A 13,787-nucleotide genomic window follows, 5' to 3' on the forward strand; every position below is an offset into this window, starting at 1 on the left:
AAGCAGTTTAGAATTGGCTAGTCTGAAAAATCTCAGCAGGCTCTGGGGTGTAGGTGCTGTCTCAGTTGTCTGGTACCTGGCCCCGGGTGAGGACAGGGGAAGGTGGCCTGGAGTGTCAGAACTCATAAAGGTGGTGGCGGGGATCCTGGTTTTGGCGTGGTTTGCATATGAAAGGTGCACTCACAGGCTAGTTGTTTGCTGTCTTTAGGAATTGTCTAGCCCTGAGAGGGGCAGTCCCTCAAGGGTCAGCAAGGCCCCAGTATATGAAAGCATCAAAAATACATAAGTAAAAAGCCATGATCAATACCAGCAGCGCCCAGATGCTCAGCCAGGTGCTAGCGCTCTCAGCCCCTCAGACCTCTCAGACCACCTCACAGACCAATTTTCCCATCACCCCCTACCTCACACATGGGTTGACCATACAGAAGTTTGAGAAAGCTCCACCCAGAGGGACCAGAATTTTCCCTAAGGAGCTTGTGAGTGTAGACAAGTTGGAAGGTTGTCCCATCCCTGTTGGGTTTTGCTGTGGGAGAGAAAGCTCATCAAAATGAAAGTGTTTTCCCAGACATCACCTGGCAGAGTCTCACAATTGATTTGTGAGCTGATGTTATTATCTCCATTTCACAGATGAGGAAACCGAGGCTCAGAGAGCCAAAGGGACTGGCCAAGGTTCACAGCTAACCAAACGCAGAACCACCCTTGGAGGTGCTGGGGCGTGGGCAAGGCAGAGGGGTCAGCGACCAAGAGGCTCCAGAAGCTGACAGCCTTTGCAAAGGTCATGAGTATATGAAAAGGGAAAGAAGGCAAAGTTAAAGGCAGAGCAAAGAAGGGATGAACGCAAGCTGGGAGAAGGAAGGCTCCGGGTGGCTGAAGTGGTCAGGGGGCTGCAGTCAGGTGGACTGAAAGGCTGGTGGGCATTGCAGGTGGGAGGAGGCTGGGACCCAAGAGAAGGCCTAGGACACAGCCTGGTGCAAGTGGACAGCGGGTGAAGGAGAAGGGAGGGCAAAGGAGAGACTGGTGCATGGAGGGCAGCTGAGGTCAGCTTTGGACACGAGAGCTGCAGTCTGGGGTACTAGGGAGCCACTGCAGGTATTCCAGCAGGCTTTCAAGTCCGTCGGACTGAGGTTTTAATGCTCTGCTTATAGCTTCCTAGCTCTTCTACCCTCAGCAAGTCGCTCGGACTCTCTGGTCCTCAGTAGCCTCATCTACAAAGTAGAGATCAACACCTGGAATTAATATTCCCAGAAATTATTGTCACGATCAAATGAAATAACTATGTCAGGTATTCAGGACAATAACCAGCACGTAGTACATCCTCAACATAGTAAACGTTCGTTGCTCATCGGAAAAGAGACAATCTCTCAGAGCTTCAGATGCCTGAGCTCTAAAATTGGGGAAATAATGCCAGCTGTCGACTTCCCAACAAGAACATCAGGCAAGTTCATTAGACTCACGGCAAAGAGGGAGCACACACCACCTTGACAGTCTTCTCAGAAGAGGGGCGTCGGGGGAGAAGAGTGACTGGGTTTGAAGACCTGAGCTGGGGGATTTTTAAGACAGCTCTGGAAAGACTGGTTGGGACGGGGCAGAATTTATGACACGGTCCTTTTTGATTGGTGAGCACAGTGAGGCGAGGGTCCTGAAGAGAGTGTTGATGAGCAAGCTTCTGGTCTGGATAAGAAAATATGTCTGCAGCCTCCTGCCAGCAGCAGGCAGCTAAATTATTTTGTATAGTCACAGTTTTATTTCAGCACAAAAACCAGAATGCATGCTTTGTCCTAGTATTGTTTAGCACAGGAACAGTAAAGTATGTTGGTTTTAATAATAATAGTAATACTTAGCTCATGCGGTTGTTGGGGAAATTAAGGGAAATCATGTAGAAAATGTGCTCAGCACAGCCTCTGCTCAATAAACATAGTTCCTAATTTGGGTGAGGCAGAAAGTAACCAGAGCAGAATGTGATGAAGCAGTTTCAGCAGCGTGATCAATCATCCCCATTTGTCCAAGACGGAGGGGGTTTCCAGGATAAAAAATTTTCAATTTTAAAACTGAATCAACTCTCCCTCCCACCCTGCCCCAAGCCCCCAGCAATCATTATTCTACTTTCTGTCTCTACCAACTTCACTATTCTTGTTACTTCATGTAAGTGGAATTATCCAATATTTGTCTCTTTGCGACTTAGCATAATGTCCTGAAGTTTCGTCCATGTGTCCTCTGCATGTGTCAGAACTTCATTCCTTTTTAAGGCTGAATAATATTCCATTGTATAGATATACCACATGTTGTTTATCCACTCATCCATCGATGGACACCTGGGTTGCTTCCACCTCTTGGCTATTATGAATAATGCTGCCATCAACATGGGTGTCCTTTTTTAATTTTTTAAAATCATCTAAAGTGTTGAACAATGTTTACAAGTTGTGGAGTAGAATGGGGGGCCCTTAGTGAGTAGGGAGTCAGGTATCCTGAGTGCCACTGTTACTCAGGGAGCCTTTGCGAGAATCCTGCTTCTGGGCCTTTGCTGAGGATGCTGGGACGGCCCTTTGGAAGCAGCCCAGCTCTTCTTGGAGATACCGCATTGGAAATAGGCCATCAGAGGATCAAGCTTGAGGGAGCCTGAGATCCTAACCAACCAGAGGCACCTGTGGTGTGACAGGCGGAACTCTGCCTCTTTCCTTCTTCCAGTCAAAGAAAAAACTGAAGCTGAATGAAGAAATGTCAAGAATTGGGGTTAAAAACCATGCAACTGGGTTCAAAGTTAGACTTTTTCCCCCATGCCTCTTTTCCTCCAGACGGAGGCCAACACCACTGACTGAGCTTCAACACGAAATGCTTGCCTGGCTCTGGCCCGTGGAATGCTCGCCACTGCCCTGAGAGGGTGTTCCTACCTCCCCATTACATACCCGGAAATGATGGCTGAGACTGGTTAAAGGATTTGCAAAAGGTCACGCAGCTACAAAGGGACAGGAGATGGGAATTCAATTTGAGTTTGTCAGGAGAGAACAGAGGCCTTTTTTCTCAGCCTCCTAAGTGTGAGCCATCATTGCTGGGCGATCAGATCTCCCAAGATGAATGAGTCAACAGGGCTCTCCAAGCCCTATCTGAAAGTAAACAAGTCAGTATCACCTCCCGCTTAGGGCTTGTGATTGACTTTTCCTCTCTCGGGAGAGAAAGGTGGAAATCTATCCCTAACTGAGCCCAGGGCAAGGGCTCAGGTTTCTCTGGGGCAGCCTTTGCTTCCAGCCCCTTGGGGATCCTGGCCCTGTGCTATTTCCAGGAGGGTCCCCCGCTCAGCAGGGAAGCCAGAGGAGGATGTGCCCGAAACTGTGGCCGGAGAGAGAGCCCCGGGGGGTACCTGGCTCAAGCCAGATCTGAACTGTTCCACTCAATCCTGCTCCCCAGGCATGAGGCCCCCTGCAAGGCCCTAACTACACTGATCTTATCTCCTCCTGGGCAGTCTTCTCACAGGGAGGTGGGAAAGGTCAGCTGCGTGTCCTGGGGGCGTAGGGCAGACTCACCCTCTTCTGCTACAGAGCAGCCATGGCAGAGGTCCCAGAGCCGGCATATGTGTGCTCCAGGGGCCCCTGTGTCATTCTAAGGCATACTAGGGAGCTCTGAGTCAGGGACACCACCATGGTGCTTGGCCTGCAAGACAGCTGGAAAACAGGTGCGCTGGGAGATTTTATGAAGTTCCCATATGATGAGGTTTACAAGTGGCCCAACCTGGGCATGGGCACAGGACCAGAAACTCCATCGCTTAAATGAGTAGGTCTGAAATGCCACATCTTCGTGATTCATGCACATCTGCACTATTTTTGCCACATCTCTGTTCCACTAGGGCTGTTATTTAATTTTTGAACTGTGTGTCATTTTTTTCTTTAATAATTCTCAAAAGTATTGACCGTGGTAAATGGAAAGCCAGTATCCAAGTATTATACATAGAAAGTCACCATGAAATCAATACAATGATTATTCTTCGGCAATGAGAGTGAAGAGTCCACAACTACACACAGAACACTGAGCAAGAGAAGCTGGACCTGGATTCCATCTGTATGATGGTGTGAAAAAGTCGGATCTGCCCTACGCTGCGAGAAGCCGGGAGAGTGGTCCCCCTTTGGGGAGGGGGATAGTCACCGGAAAGGGACAGGGGGAGGGGCCTTCTGGGAGTCCAGAAAATTCTGTTTTCTGATCCAGAATTATCAAATTCTGTTTCTTGATCTGAGTGCTGCTTTCACAGACTGTTCAGTTGGTGATAATTCACCCAGTTTAACATTCAGTTTAACATCACTCACAGCGCCAAAATTCAATATAAAAAAAAAGTTAAAAATAAGAGAAACAGTGAACACATGATGATGCTTACGAAATTCTGGGGAGAAATCACGTTGGCTAAGGACTCTGAGCGGGAGCCTTTTCCGGGTTGTTAAGAAGAGGGTGCCCCAGTGCCCGCAGGGGGTCAGCGGCCTGCTCCTCCTTATCAGATGGTTTGGAGGAGAAATGGAAAGGAAATGACTTCTCTCTGTGCGATTTCAAGGCTTTGTCCAAGCACTTGAGAAAACACTGAAGGAGGCAACTTATTCCCAGCTCCAGGTAAATGATTAAAATGAGATAAGAGTGGAGAGCTGGGGGACGCTGAGTGTGTGCTCATGGGAGGCAGGCGGACAGGTGGGTGGTGGGAGGATGGGGGGATGGGGACCAGGAGGTGTCAGAGCTGAATGCCTCAGTGCTGGGATGAGCAGAGTCTGGGCTGAGAAGGGCCTCTGGACGCCCCAGGCACCGCAGAGTTGCTGGCTTTGGGGCCTCCCCTGTGCACTGGACTCGCAGACCCGCCCCGCCAGGCGTGTGCGGCTTTGGGAGGCTTACTCCCCGGGTCTCAGGTCTGGCCTAGAACCTGAGCTAATGCCTCTACATTCGCAGGGCAAGGAGAGCCTGCGGAAGGATCCAGTTCCCTAGTTCGACGCCACCTTGGTGCCCCTCGTCCTCCCTGGATTCTCAGGCTCTTGGAGCTGAAAGGACGCATCTGCCCACACTCAGCTGCAGCAGAGAGCCACGTCTGCAAGGCTGGGACAGGGCCCTAATGTCACAGCCGCCCATGGGAGCCCTGACATTGGTCGACCCCCAGAGGGCCCCCACCCCACCCCCAACGGCTGAGCCAGAGCTTGCTGGGCATCCTCCACCCCCACCTCGGCAGCACTCCTGGGGGCTGCTTTAGTATTAAGCGTTAATGATTAAATCCGGGGTTCTCCATTAACCCCGCCGCGGGCCTTTGTCTCCGGCCGCCTGGGAGCCTCCCCCTTTGAAATGCCACATAAAAATGATCGATGCCCTTTGCCTCCCTCCGGGGGTCGGCGGGTCCTGTTTCCCTTTAAAGCTCGAGTAGACAACCAGGGCGCGCCCCGCTTAAACACAGAAGCCGGAGGCCGGGGAGGCGAGCGCGCGGCGGGCTTCGGGACTGGCCCGCGAGGGGCGGCCCCGGGCGGCCACTGCGACCCGCGGGACGGCAGCTCGCTTAGGATGGGAGGGGATTTGGAGACAGGTCTCTTTGCCAGGGATCACAGTGATGGCGATAATAATAACATAAACCACAAGAAGAACGCTTGACCTGTCCACCTGGCCAAGCGTTGAAATGAGAACTGAATGAGAAAGGATGTGGGCACAGTTGGTAAATTTCAAATTCTGCACCCAAGTTACTCAGAGCGGGGTCCAGGGACCAGCAGCATCGCATCCCCTGCCGGTTTGTTAGAAATGCGGCATCTTAGGCACGCTAGACCAGAATCTGTATTTTAATTAGATTCCCAGATGACTCATGTGCACATTACAGTTTGAGAAGTCTGGTCTACATAACCAGTAATTCTGGTAATAATAGTAACAATACTGGCTTACGTATATTGAGCACTTGTCATGAGCCAACATTGTTCTAAGCACCTTACGTAATTGTCCTCTTTAATCCTTACAACGTGCTAGATGCACCATTTTGCAGATGGTAAGGTAGAGGTCCAGGGAGATTTGGTGGCTTGCCAGAGGTCACCCATGTAGGGATTAGAATCCCAGGTGAGAACAGGCTCACATACAAGCAGCCACACAGAGACCCCTTCTAGGTTAGCTCCTGAGGGTGTGCCACCTCAAGCTGGGGACTGGCTTTTGGAATAATCAGGAGCCAACTCCTGGTGGCTCAGTGTGCACCCAGCTGAGATGGATTAGCAACAAGCACGCTTGGCCACAGAAAGATGTGCTCCTCGTGTTGCCCACCTCCATCTGCTGGAGATAGACGTGCAGCATGTCCCATCTCCACCCTCCAGCTTTTAGGAAGAAACCCCAGTGCTGGATGTGAGCAACCCCCAACCGCCCACGTTCCCCCAGGTCCTCTGTAGAGCCATGAAAGGGTTAAGTTCGGGCTCAGCCACTACATAAATCTGTGTTTATCTGCTGCAAAGTAAGCTATTTAGGTTTCTGATTTACAATCCTTGGTTTTCATAAAAGTCAGTCATTCCCAGTAAAAGAATGTGGGTTAGATTTATAGGATTTGCGTTAGGCTTTAAAGCCCAGAGCTGGTCTATGACTCACCCTCCATAATGTTTTTGCTCTAGTCCGGAGATATTCATGTGCAAAGAGAAAGATTCAGATCTCTGCCCTGAAAAATAAGACTTTTGGGGGGAACTAATTATAATGGCGTCAATTGTACTGTGCTTGTAAACTCGCCGGCTGTGGGCCCCCCTGGAGCCTGTTTTCCAGGGGTTTTATTCCGCAATAAAATGTGCTCTGCTTTGCAGCTTGGCATAGAAGACCTCCACTGGTATGAGCGAATGTTTTTTCCTACCAAATTATTAGAAATAAACAGCCCACCAGTGGGAAGGCAGAAAAATTATAAACGAGGAAAATAAATCTTGGAATGTTTGCGTTTGGTGACTTTAATAAAGTTGGTCGCTTAGCCCAGCAGCCTAACTGGCTAAATGGAGCCAGCCTGGTATTTTTATTTTAATTCGAGTTTGTGTTTTGCCAGTGTGCAATGGGGTCAAGGCAAGACACCGCAGAGAAAGGCTTTGATGTCTCTTTGAAAAATATTTTGCACCGTGACTTTATGGTATTTCGTGTCCTTCTCTGCTCCACCCCCCAGCCCCCAGCTTGATGCACTTCACGTCTAACCCGTGACCATCACACATAATAAAATATAGCCGTCATCAAGAATCCTCTTTCCAACTCTCTCCCCTCCCCCACGAAGTCAGAACTCAAGGCAGACTGTCTTAACAATGCAAAATAAAAATGCTGATTGAGATAACAAAATATGATTAAAGGGGATCGAGGAAACCAGCCTTTTAAACTTTCTCCAAAGCAAAGCCAAGGTGAGGGGCCCAAGTGCCAGAGGAGGGGAGGGAAGGAAGGTCATATGGATTGGGCTGCCAGCCAGTTTAAATAGAGCTGGCTTAGGAGGGGAGGGTTTGCCAGCAGGTTGAGAAGCAGAGAAGGATGGATTGAAAAGGATGGCAGAGAGCAATGAGCCCAGAATAAAAGGAAGTTCTCCTCCAAATGGGCGAGAGAGAAAGATGTGACTGTATTTGCAAGAGCTTTAACTCGGTCTCAACGTGGGCGCAATGGAGATTGTGCATGGTGTAGTGAAAGAGTTGGAAGTATTTGCTCTTGGTCGGGGGCAGGAAAGGTTTACTGTGGATCTACAAGGGGTGGGCTGCGGCCCCAGGGACATGCGGATGAAAGTGATTTGCCCTTGACTTTTTCCAGGACTCGTGCTGGAGCCGATGAGTTGACAGAGGGTTTCGGTACAACAAAGCAGCACACACAGAACGGTCCAAATCTACCACGGTGGCCCATTAGGGTTTCAGAGTAGCTGGGACAAAAAACCCTGTTGAACCTGTTCCTTAATTCGTCTTCACCTTCACCTCAGTGATGGCGTTATGGTCGGTAGGTCCTTTGGGGCTCTCAAAAATGAACAAAGTGTGGTCTCTGCCCCCCGAGTTCAATGAGAAAAAGAGGAAGTGATACAGACCACAGCAGTAGACCAGGTAGAAGGGGATAAAGGCAGTAAAGAGAGAGATTACGTGTGAACCCAGAAACCGAGGAAGGCTTCCGGGAGAAGCTGCTGTTTCCATGGCTCAGTAGTAGTTTACATTTAGACCCGAGAAGCAAGAATAATTCAGGGAGAAAGAAGAATGAAAAACAATGTTTGGAAGTAGGAGGATGTTGGCCTGTTTGGAAAGAGGTGGGAGCCTGCTGTGGGTGCTCCAGGAACATGTGAGGAGTTAAGAGGCCAGAAGAGGGACAAGAGCCAAGAATGGACAATCCGGTGCCCCCTGAGGAACCTAGACTTGTTCCTTCAAGTCCTGGGGGCCTTCTCTGACCCACGGAGTCTGGGGTCGGCATCCTCATCCACGGCCCTGGCATGCACTGTCCCTCGTGCCTCCCTGCTGCCTGTCTTCACATTTACCTCTCCAACTGGATCAGGGGCCCCGAGAGACTCGTTCACTGTTTTAATCCCAGTCCCCGCCACCATGCCCAGCACGTAATAGATATTCAAGAAACACGGGATGCAGAGTGAATGAAATGGAGTTTTCATGATGATAAGTTGAAAGCTTAGAGTAGGGGCAGATAGCTTGGAGCCAGGCTTCTGAGAATTTGGACTGTGGGTCTGAGGGTAGACTGGAGCAGGGAGGACCAGAAAGCAGGGATTCGTGGGCACTGGCAGGCAGCTTGGGGTTGTGGTCCACTGAGGGTGGGAAAGGGAAATGGCGGGGAAGTCAGGATGCAGAGAAGTTTGGAGGTGACCGCCATGAGAGAGAGCACCGTGAATGAATAAATGAGTTCAGTTAGGGATATGCTGCATTTGAAGCGTGCTATGACTCCGAATAGAGGATTTGTAGCAGGCAGGTGGAAAATTAGCACAGAAACGTCTGCACAGTTAGTTCCAAAAGAGACAACGCAGAGAGAAAGCCAAGATCAGAGCCCGGGAGGTGGCCTATTTTTAGGAGATGCAACATCAGACACTAAATCTGAAATTCCCCTTTCTATGATCTCCATCTTCTCTACTCATTTTAGTTGAAATCACTTTGCACTCACAGTGGGTCAGCCAATTTCCCTCTGACCTTGTTTTGATCTTAAAGCCTCATAAATTGGAGGCCTCTCTAGGCATGTGAAGTGTACCCCCCTCCAGCACATTAGGAAATAGCCCGGCTGGCAGAAACCTTGAACTTTGTGCCACATTGTGATAAATGGTCCTGGACAATGCACGGCCCTCCACTCCACTCCGTAGCCCTGTGCGTCAGCTCTTTGGCAGTCCACACACATTATCTGCCCTCAGAGCGTCTAAAAGCAAGTGTTTTCTGCTCACACATTGGAGCTGGTTGGAAGGATTTATGGGTAATGAACAGAGAGGTTGGCCCTCATAGCCAGGGAGCAAGAAAATAAAATGCAACTGACTAAGGTCAGAAATGACATTGAGGGAGAAACATGGGGGCCAGGATGGAGTGAAAGGCAGGCAGTGAATGTTACGGGCTGGGAGAGACTGGCCTAGACTTGAGGCTGGGAGGAGAGGATTTCTGAAGATTCTGAACGTGCACATCAGGAAGAGTGGTGACTGAGAAGGCCCTGCCTGGGAAGCTGTGTCAGGCTGCAGCCAGGGCCTCCACCCGAATAACCAGCCTGGAAGGGCCTGGTGTCCTTGGGGGGTGGAGAGAGAGAAGGAAGCTGACCTGACTAAGGAGTCCCACATAACTTAGAAGATAAGACACAGGTTTCTGTTAAGCGGGATCTGGGCCAGTGGCGGCCTCCTAACCTTCTGCCCAGGCCACATCTCGAGCAGAACAGTCTTTCCTCTGGCCCCGTGGAGTGCGAGATCACTTGGTTACTTAGCCCAACCCCAAGCAGAATACAGAAGAGACTGTCCTCAGCTCCTCAGTGGAGGTGTCATAAGTGCCTGGGGTGGCCTCAGGTGTGTCCCCAGTGTTGCTCAAGAAGCTTCTGGAGTCTGTGCCTCAGACCACCTGCCCTGGTCTCCATGCCATGCTCTGGCCAGCAGAGGCTGCTGAGACGAACTGCCCCTCCTTTGCAGAGGATTTCTTTGCATTTCCAGAAGACGGCATGTTTTCATAGGAAGGATCCTCCCAGAAGTAAACAGCAGTTGCTCCCATCATGGGCACGATCAGCTGAGGTTTAGGGTCCAGCATAAAAGTGATGGCACCCTGGTGAAATCACCAGAGTGTGGGGGCTTAGACCTGGCAGGAGTCATATGGCACATTTAAGTAATTTAAAAAGGAATTTTTGTACACATACCATAAAACTTACCATCCAAACCATTTTAAAGTGTACGATTTAGTGGCATTTAGTACATTCACAGTCTTGTGCCACCGTCACCACTATCTAGTTCCAGAACATTTCATCAGCCCAAAAGGAAAGCATGGATCCATTAAGCAGTCACTGCCCATTCTCACCTCCCCACAACCCCTGGCAACCACTTATCTACTTTCTGTCTCTGTGAATTTGCCTATTCTGGGCATTTCACGTAAGTGGAATCATGCAGCATATGGCCACTTCCGTCTGGCTTCGTTCACTTAGCATAGTTTTTCAAGGTTCATCCATGTTGCAGCGTGTGTCGGGACTTCATTCCTTTTTATTGCCAAACAATATTCACTGTAATGATAGATCACATTTTGTTTACCCACTGACGTACATTTGAGTTGTTTCCACCTTTTGGCTATCGTGGATGAGCATAAAATGGCTATCGCAGCACTTGTGCCTTCCAAATTTTCCTCCTGTGGTCAACCTTAACCCGGAACCGTACAGGAAAAGAGATGCTGGAAATCGTGGGTCCAGCCTAGCTAGGTTAATATGTTTCAAATCAATGGCGTGGAAGGGTAAACCTTTGTTAAGCACTTACTTATGTATCAGGGACTCCAGCTTCATTACCTCATTTAATCACCTTCCGATTACCTCCATTTTACAGGCAAGGAAACTGAAGCTCAGGATTACATACCTTTCCACATCATGCAGCTGCTCCAGAGAAGATACACAAATGGTCAATAAGTGCATGAGAAGATGCTCAACATCATTATCCATTAGAGAAATGTAAATCAAAACCACAAGGAGAGGCCTCTGCCCGCCCACTAGGATGGTTATAATAAAAAAGAGATGGACAAAACAAATGTTGGTGAGGATGTGGAGAAATTGCAGCCTTCATATACTGCTAGTGGGAATGTAAAATGGTGCTGCCACTTTGGAAAACCGTCTGGCAGTTCCTCAAAATCGTATGCATAGAGTTACCATATGACCCAGCAATTCCACTCACTCCCAGGCATATATCCAAGAGAAATGTAAGCATGCATCCATGCAAAAACTCATACAGAAATGTTCACAGCAGCTTGATTCATGATAAGCAAAGAACAGAAACAACCCAAATGCCCATCAACAGATGAGTGGACAAATAAAAGATGGTATATCCGTACAATGGAATATTACTCAGCCACGAAAAAGGATGAAGTACTGCCATGCTGCAACATGTATGAACCTTGAAAACATGCTAAGTGAGAGAACTCAGACAGTCTCCCATTGTGTGGTTCCATTGATGTGAAATATTGAGAATAGGCAAATCCATAGAGACAGAAAGCAGATTAATGGCTGCTTAGGGCTGAGAGGTTAAAGGTAAATGGAGAGTGACTGCTAATGGATACAGGGTTTCTCTTAGGGGTAATAAAAATGTTCTAAAATTGATTGTAGTGATGATTGCACAACTCTGTGAATATACTAGAAACCATTGAATCGTATGTACACAGAATTGCCTGGTATGTATATTGTATCTCAATAAAACTGTTCAAAAACAATGCTACTACTAAAAAGCAAGGCACAGAATCCAGCCAGGGTATTTCTGACTCTAAAGCCATGCTCCCCCTCAGTAATAGTGGATCCCCAACTTCACTGGGTGCACCACCTGGCAAGCTTGTTAAACATGCAGAGTCCCCGGCCCACTTCCCAGAGTCCAACTCAGTAGAGGTGGTAAGGTTCAGAGTGGTGTCTTTATACTTAGCAAGATCCGGGTGAGTCGAGTGCAGGTGGTCTGAGGCCACCCCTGGGAAACCGCTGTCCCCTGCTCTACACAGTAGGACTTCTGCGTCTCAGAGCCAAACATGGGCATTTGTCAATGAGATGAGAGAGAGTGGAGATTTCAGAGGCCGATTTTTCTGTAGGGGGTGATTGTTTTCCAGAGGATTTGTAAAGGGAAAGGAAGGAAGGAGAAATAGACATGGAAGCTCATGGACTGGGAGATGTCGTGGAGGGAGAAACGGTGGAGGGCTGGGTCAGAGACCCATCCAAGGGAGGGAGCATCAAAGAGAAGAGGAATGTCAAAGATGTGTGGACATTCCTCCAAAGGGGAGGGAGAGCAAATATTCGCACACTAACTGAGTTTACCACCTGCCCGGGGCTTCCAAGATGACTTGCTTCATGCTCAAGTGTAATCCTTGAGAGAAAAGGAATTTCAGTAAGTTTGAGGTAACGTCAGTTCTCTGGGGCTTCTTTTTGAAGAACTAATCTGAACAAGCTTGGAAAGCGCCCAGCGGTGGAGGTTAAATTTCAGTCTTTCTGTGCTGTTACATCTTTGTTCCTTTTACCTTCTCCTTGAAGTGGAAATGATTGATGGTTAAGTAACTTGGGCTGTTGAGTAATGTTTATTTAGACTGTAGGGGAACAAGATAGGGCTTAAAAATGAGGTGAACATTTTTGCTTTGAATGGCACAAGTTGAGCCTTTGAAAGTCAAGTGTATTCCCAATAGAGAGAGAGGCCAGAGGGCAAAAGGTGTCCCACAATGATCAGTGTCCAGTGGTTAAGTGGAACTCAAATAGTTGCATGAAGCCACCTGAGCTGCAGCCCTGGGTTATAAATATTGACTGTGGCCTGGATTGTTTTGAGGATATCTTGGTCTTTTGGTGAGCCCTTTCAACCCAGGAACTGGAGAGCTTTGTAAATAAGCTCCAAAGCTCTGAGGAAAGAGACAAGTCATGTTCCCATATTCCAAACTCTCTCTAGATGATGCCAGCAGCCCCTCAGAGGGAAGCAGACACTGGCAAGGAAAAGAAACTCCCCCCAACACCGGTGATGTGATTGCCCTGGAAGGAGCCCATTCTCTCCTACGTGTGGGCTTCTTGCCGTCAATCAGCTCAAGCTGGCCTGTAGCAGTGGCCAACAGGCTCACACCAATCCAAAACACACCCAAAGATTTGGGTTGGTACGCTATCATTTGATCTTAAAATCTAAAAATATGCAAGCAAAAGCAGGGAAGAGTCATGACTTATTTGTCTTCATTTTGCTAGGATACTCTTACAATTGAATTGGTCATCTTTGAACCTACAGATTGAAGATGGGGCAAGGGACCTACACTCTCCTGGGAAGTGAAGGGAAGTTAGAATTTTCTGGGCCCTGGGTGATAGGTCCATCAATAATGTTTGTGGAGCACTGTAAGGAAACAGCCCTCTCCTTCTGGGAGGTTGGGGTGGAAAGAAGAGCTGAGGGTCCCCACCCATGCTCTCACTCACCAATGCCTTGGTCCCTGGGTCTGGAGGGGAGGAGATGGCATTCCATACTGAGAGGACCAGCGACCAGACTGTTACCAGCTAGGGCTCGGGCCCAACGTGAAAGGCAAGGAGGGATAGAGGAGATTGTCCAGAGCTTCCAAAGGTCCGGGGACTTTCAGGGTTGGTTTTCCTAGACAGAACTGAATGGGTGGGAAGGACTTGAGACCCATGAGTTGGCTTGTACTTGTGACTGTTGTAGAGTAAGGAATCTGAACTCCAGG

At 48.9% G+C, this 13,787-nt stretch overlaps 1 long non-coding RNA gene across 1 annotated transcript; it reads left to right on the plus strand.

The window, feature by feature from the left end:
• The first annotated feature begins 4,369 nt into the window (after positions 1-4,369).
• LOC139077340 (uncharacterized) lies at positions 4,370-11,829 on the plus strand. Its single transcript, XR_011529768.1, has 4 exons — positions 4,370-4,587; positions 4,915-7,337; positions 7,732-7,911; positions 10,946-11,829. It is a non-coding gene; the product is annotated as an uncharacterized lncRNA (long non-coding RNA).
• The last annotated feature ends 1,958 nt before the right edge of the window (positions 11,830-13,787 follow it).

The sequence above is a fragment of the Equus przewalskii genome, chromosome 1, assembly GCF_037783145.1.
Source record: "Equus przewalskii isolate Varuska chromosome 1, EquPr2, whole genome shotgun sequence".
Classification (NCBI taxonomy): domain Eukaryota; kingdom Metazoa; phylum Chordata; class Mammalia; order Perissodactyla; family Equidae; genus Equus; species Equus przewalskii.